General features: G+C 28.1%; 1 protein-coding gene across 4 annotated transcripts in view; it reads left to right on the forward strand.

Moving 5' to 3' along the window:
- The first annotated feature begins 3,001 nt into the window (after nt 1-3,001).
- Nucleotides 3,002-7,046, forward strand: part of LOC111619049 (HEAT repeat-containing protein 5B-like) — a 22,205-nt gene continuing 18,160 nt past the window's right edge. For 2 of the 4 annotated variants that reach the window (XM_023360691.1, XM_023360693.1), the window contains exon 1: nt 3,102-3,332. The gene's annotated coding sequence lies outside the window, so the exon portion shown is untranslated. The other 2 variants (XM_023360690.1, XM_023360692.1) reach the window with 2 other exon arrangements.

The following is a 7,046-nucleotide window of genomic DNA, read 5'->3' on the forward strand; positions in this document are numbered from 1 at the left end:
AGCTTAACATATCCGGGATAGGCCACCACAAAAAATTCTTAGGGTTTTTGACCGTTCAGATTCGATCCCGAGTCTCCACGAGCGGTAGGTTGATACCTTAATCACCTCAGCCATCAGCTGTCAATATTGATCTCCATGATAAATCAGTTGACCCCTAAGGATTGCTAGCGATTAAGTTAGAAACCTCTAGATTAAGACAATAATTAGTATATGCTACACAAGAACAAAAAGCTGGCAAAGACTCTTGTATTACTTTCCTGGCACTCGAATTAAGAGGATCAGGAAGAAGATCCGATAATTTTCAATTAAAATAATCTCTAAAATTTTAAAAACAAAGCAAAAATCTTATTTTGGGGTATAAGGGTGAGTTAAAAAGAAAACAAATTTAAATGCCAATTCGAGATGTAACCAGTGTCCTTTTCTATCTTCCTACTCCCTTAACCTCAACTACCAAAATTTTATAGCTTAAATGTGTCCGTATATAGAAGTGTTCCTACCAAATTTCAAAATATTTTTGTCCATGGGATCGTGAAATATAAAGCAAAATACAGACCAATACATACATTTACATACACAAAATTTTGTCTCCCCATTTTTATATGTTTTTGTTTCCTGATCGATTACAATAATTTTACATAATTTTATATTTTTATTCGTGCCTAAAATTTGAATTTTATCTTAAACAATACATTTTAAATATTTTATTTAATTTTAATAAAAATAAGTTACTCCATCATAGGATTTTTTTTGTCTTCATTATTTATTATTGGCTTGAAATATATTTAGTTTTTTTATTTACAGTACTGGTAGGTCTATTGTTATCAATCTAAAAATACCCATTCTTTTATTTTTTATCGAGTAAAGAACTTATATAAACTAAAATTAACAAGACTTTTTTTAAAACATGCAAAGAATATTGACTATGATGCTTTAATAAGTCTATATTCAAATTTTTATATCTCTTTATGATAATTTATTAATTAGATTAATCAAATAAAATCTTTATAAATTATTTAATAGTTACAGAATTAAATAATTTCTAGCGATCATGCTGGAATGCTTTTATATATTAAATATATATTCTATATACAACGAAATTAATATCATTATATATACAGTATATACATACCAAACTATGTATATATGTTAGGCTCTACACCTTTCAACGTATCCACGCCAAATTTGGCATTAATATTCTTTAACATCCTAGAAGAATACTGTGGGGTCTCACCCCCACCATCCCTAAAACCTACTTTTAGCTTAACACTACTAAATACTGGTAGTTAGTTAGTCACGGGTTCGCGCCTCACTAACGAGTTGAAGTTTTATGGTTTTCTTTACCTGTCTAATACCTAAATAGAGCCCAGTTTTATGTATAAGTCCTTCCTGAAGGCACCCAAATTGGCATATTGCCCATGTGTTGAGTTGCCTTCTTCCATCAATCGGATCCCCAATCTTCTAAACTTGCAAACTTTAATTGCAATATAACTGTTGATCTAGAGTTTTAATTAATTTAAAATATATGCTCTCCACCTCAAATTAGTGGTAGCTTGCCCCCGTACGTCATACTTTTCCTTTAATATAAGAGTCGTTCCGGTCATCTAACACCTTTCGGGGGAAAATTGATAATGTAACTATACAGTTAATCGGGGCCTCCTGCTTCTAAGTTTCTATATTTGGTCTCATCTTTCATCTGTTATAAGAATAACTGGAATATTGTTAAAACAATTGATAGATCTGTAACAAGGCCGGCCTTAAGTTTATTAGACCAGCTGAATTACAGCTAGTCTCATATATTTGCTAAGATTGGTCCTGATAGTAGCAACAAGAGATGATAATTCAACTATTGTTTTTGAAATTTTTAAATCAATTTTCGTGTATTTTAATTAACGTATAGAAATTTTAAGTTTTTTCGTTTAAATTGTATATATTTATTGTTCTATTCATTGTCAGTTGCCTTCTATATTGATCTTAATCTGAAAGCACAAACAGACTGAAGTGAAGTTTAATTCTTGTTTGGATATTATTAATGTTATTCACTATGAAATAATCATATTTAATATCATAAATAAAATGTTATCAATTTTAGTTGTCGTTATAATACTGTAAATTCATAAATAAATCAATCGTTCATGATAAGAAAAGAGTTAATTTTTTAAAAGAAATTTTCTAAAGTTACTTTTTATTATTAAAAATTGATGTAATCTTTTCTGAAAATACATTTTTTATGCCATAAAACAAATATTATTTCGGAAACAATCTATTTTTCATAAAATAAATTTAAAAAAATACTTTTTTCTGCTAAAGAACTATACAATAAAATAAGTCTAATATGGTATATGTATAGGCCTACTGTATATATAAACATCGGAATCGCAAGATGCCGAATTATTTTTCCGCTTCGGCAGGTTTCCGCTTTAAACAGGTTTTACTGTCCGAGTATATACAGTAAATAAATAAATAAATAAATGTATATTTCATTTTTGTGTTATTCTTCCCTGTGGACACCTCTTTTAACTCTTTATCCTGTGAGCACCAAGAGAGCCTTTTTAGCAAGTCCATTATGGATTCGGCCAAGCCCACAATAAAGACGCCGTGTATTTTTAACTCTCCTTAACTGATAGTCCAGTAAAATGCCTTTGCTTTTCATACACATCGTGGGTTCGGCCAATCCACAATGGGGCGGTAAGGGACGGCGCCCGATATATCCGGATGGACCATCTCTCTCTGAAAAATTCCTGGAGTTTTTCGATCTGCTAGGATTCGATCTCGGATACCCCAAAGCGATACGCTGTTACCTTAAACACTATGCAATTAATCGACAAAAATTACAATTTTTCTTAAGAAATTTAAGTAGAGATATTACAATAATATCATTAACATATCACTTTTTATTAATTAAGAAACATTTTTAATTTTAATAAATTTCTTTAAAAATATAAAAAAAAAATCCGGAACTATTTTACACGAAATTTTAGTTATTTCAAAATAAATCCGCCAGATGGAAGTTACGCTATTGTGCTGCCACATTGTGACGAAAAGAAAACTACTGTTCGGTATGACGTCACACCGATGGAGTTACGGTAAGTGGTGTTTAGCATTTATATTTATTAGTAGAGCATTAAATCGTTTAAAGAACTACTCTTTGGATTTACAATATTATTTATACGAATAATTAGATTTAAATCTCTTTTTGAATATTCAGGCCAATCAAAATGTTATGAAAAGTAATCAGTTTCATTATTTACAAGAAGACAAATGTCACTGCCTAAAATAGAATGTATCCTGAAAGTTTCATTATGTTGCATGACGTGTAGATAAGTGGAATTAAGGTGTGAATCTCATCACTTCTTTACATTACTAATGTTTATTCGAACCGAACTCCACAAGTTCTATTCTCCTTAAAATATATATTAAAATAAAATATATTAATTAATTAAATTCATAATTTAATTAATTAATTTTTGTTATATATTTTCAGTCATCAAGTGATTTACTACAGATTCCATTTTTATTGTGTTTATGTATTGTTAAAATTGTCATTTGGGAGGAGTAATTAACATGTTTTTCTCTGTTGGTATGTTAAGCAGATGGTTGAAATGTGTTATTGATGCTAGTGTAATTTACTAGTTTCAGAGCTGCTAAATTAGTTTTGTATGGGATTTCAGATGGCATCTGTACACAATTGTAATCTGAAATAAGTGTACATCATATTTGATTTTGTTAATGTAGGTGTGACTTCTTTACAATGTTTGCTCTTTTTATGCTTGTTAATTTAAAAAAAAAAATTGCTTCTTATTCTATAATTTCTTGTGTTGATGCTGAATTAATACATTCTGTTAAAATGTTATAAATTAATTTTTGGCTTTGGTAAAAAGTTTATATGTCGATGGATTATGTTTGTATGCTAAATCTGCTTTGACCTTCTTGGCTATGATTTTATAAGTTTGGCTCAATCATAGTCAACCACTATGTACAGTATTTTCTTTGTTGTTTTAGAGATCTTTTATTTACCACTCCCATTTCTATGTTACCTTGTATCTTGTGAGCTAGCCTTTCTGTTAACTTACTGCTGTAACCATGTTGCTATGTTGATGTGTCGAATGCATTGTATTCCTTGACGTTAGAGCAATGGGTAAAAGCTCTTTGAAGCAGAGCCCTGCTATTTTATAAATATATGGGTCATTAGATATTGAAGGGATAAAGAAAGATTGTAGGTTAGGTTTATGGTACACCTTTGTAGCTATACAACCATTTCTCAACTGTATTTGGAGGTCAAGGAAATGGGTCACCCTATCACTTTCTTGATATAACTTTAACATAAGCCCAAACAGGTTGCCATTAAAATCTTGCAATATTCTATCCATATCTGGCTTAATCTACAGATAATAAGAATGTCATCAATGTAATGCATGTATAATATAATTTCTGAAGTGAAGTTTTCTAATACCTGGCACTTTAACTTTCTAACTGTTAATTCACACAAGTCTCAGATATCCATTATTTTATTTCATTTCAAATGTTTCGTAAAACCATGATGTCATAAGAATGCGAATGAATCTCAATGTTTTAAATTTATGTTCTAACTGACATTCCAGTTATGTTTAACATGAAGAAGGCCATTTAAGATAGCCAAAAACATTAGTTCATTTGATTTAATTCAAGAATTTTTCTAGAAAAAGGAGAGAAAGGTGTTTTGAAACTTAATAAATTTATTTCAAGATATTTTTGTGTGCATATGATATATCATACAACTCCAATAGATAGAAGTTAGTTTTATGTAATTCATACATAAATGCAGTGAAGCATTAAAGATAGTGTGTTAAGAATCTGGATTTTGCTGTTGAAAAATGATATAATAATCCATTTCATATGATAACTTTGTTATTGATGTTCTTTGGGCCTTTTATTATTGTTATTCTAACATTCATGCAGCAATTGTAATATTTTAATTTTGAAATTATAATTAGGGTATTTAGTGTATTTTTTTTGTTTAAAAATAGTGATTCTGTAAATTATATTTTGAGCCTTTGTAGGTCTTCCCACATTCCTTATGAAATACTGGCTTTAACTTAGAATGTCTAAACTTGATTTATAGTGTATGTGGAGTTTTTAGTGCCTAAAATGCTAATTTACGCATCACGTTATATGTATATTTGGAAATCCAGATGACATCCAGCCTCAATTAGTCCAGATTTTTTAGACTTCATTGCACAGTACAGTACATATACACACATTGACCTAAACCTTCTATCCTCCAGTAGTATGCTAAGTATATATTTATATATTTCTGCCAAATTTACAAATGACTTTGTGTTTTATTTTGTACATTCAGACATTTTTAATATATAAATTTAAAGAAAAAACAGACTTATGCTTTTTTTTTTTTTATTTAATCTTGATTATTCTGTAATGTTCAGTTTTTTGGCAAATTTATTTAAAATATTACAACTGTTAAAGAAACAGATTGGTCTAAGCAGATTGAATAAAATTATTTATAATATCTTATTACAAATTATTGATGATATGAAATTATTCATTATGTAAATCATACTACAATGTTGATAAAACAATCATAACATTAAGTTATGGCATTTGTTGTAAGCTCAAGTAAGAAATAAGTTTTGTTTTTTGAGATTACATCAAAAATTTTAATAATTATGACTAAAGTATTATGAATATTAAAATTTATTGCTTTCTAACTGGAAATGAATGAATTTTATGTTTAAATATTGATAGCTTTATTATTTACAAATGATTATTTTAAAGTTATTTTTTTTATGGGAGGAATCTGTTAAAAAAATAACTATAATAAAGCTTTTACTAGATGGAATTTTATATAACGATTTCAAAATAGTTTTTCTGATAGTCCTATTATGTAAAACACACATAATCACAATTGACTGATAATTTTATTATTACAATACAAATGATTAAATATGTCAATGCCAAGATTATCTGTGAGTTAAGGACAAAATATGTTCTACCATCATTGACTAAATTTGAAATGATTATATTTAAAATAAATTATTTAATTTAGCAAGAAGTTAAAGATCATGTATAATGATTAATGTGTTTGCATGAGTTTTTAATCTATATACAGTCATAAATTTTTTTGAAACATATCTTTGAAATGTTTTTATATGAAATAAATGAAAAAGTTTCAAGAATTTATTCTTGACTCTTTTTTTTTTTTTTTTTAAGAGTTTAAGGTATTGATAATTTTCTCTCATGTTAATATAAAAATTGATTCATATGATACATTTTAACATTATTTCATCACAAAAACAAGTTAAAAAGTAATCAATTAAAATCAACATTTGCAAAATAAATAAATAAAATACTTTCTTACTGGAACTACACTATAAATAAAATCAAAACCTTTAAATAATCCAGCAAATCGTTTTTTAATATCAACATTTGCTTCAAACACAACCAACAACAGACTCATCATAATTGTTGAATAAATATAGGCTAGTTTACTAGTCTATATTTATTTAACAATTAAAAGTCCAGTATGCATTTTGACAACAAAAAGCAAATGTTGTCTACCTTAGCTGGTTTTTAATTCCACAATTAAATTGGAAGGTCTGTGTTAGTGAGTTATTGAGTATGTTGGAGTAGTAGAACATAGTTTGTGTTGATAGGTTGAATTGAAAAAAATGAAAAAGGAGAGGAAAGAAATAATAGGATGAATAGTGATCCTTTCTATTATTCCTTTATTAGTGATATTGGATGGTTGCTTGATATGTGGTGTCAATTAGGGTTTCTCATTTCCCGGTCTTTTGCTTGTCCCGGGATCCCGGGAAATCCCGGGATAGAATTAATTATATTTAAGGTATACAAAATATCTTGAAATCAAATGATATAATTATTTTCCATTTTTTAAAGTAATTTTAAAGTTCTGTAACCTCCAAAATCATATTAATAATGCTGTGTAAGGTCTATAGGCCTATAATAAAAATTACCTTTAAATAACGTAGAAATTTTCACAAATAGAAAAAAATTAATTAAAGTTTGCTGGAAACTGCATACAACAACAACAA

Source organism: Centruroides sculpturatus, unplaced genomic scaffold (genome assembly GCF_000671375.1).
Source record: "Centruroides sculpturatus isolate CEXI.00-Female unplaced genomic scaffold, Cexi_2.0 scaffold97, whole genome shotgun sequence".
NCBI lineage: Eukaryota > Metazoa > Arthropoda > Arachnida > Scorpiones > Buthidae > Centruroides > Centruroides sculpturatus.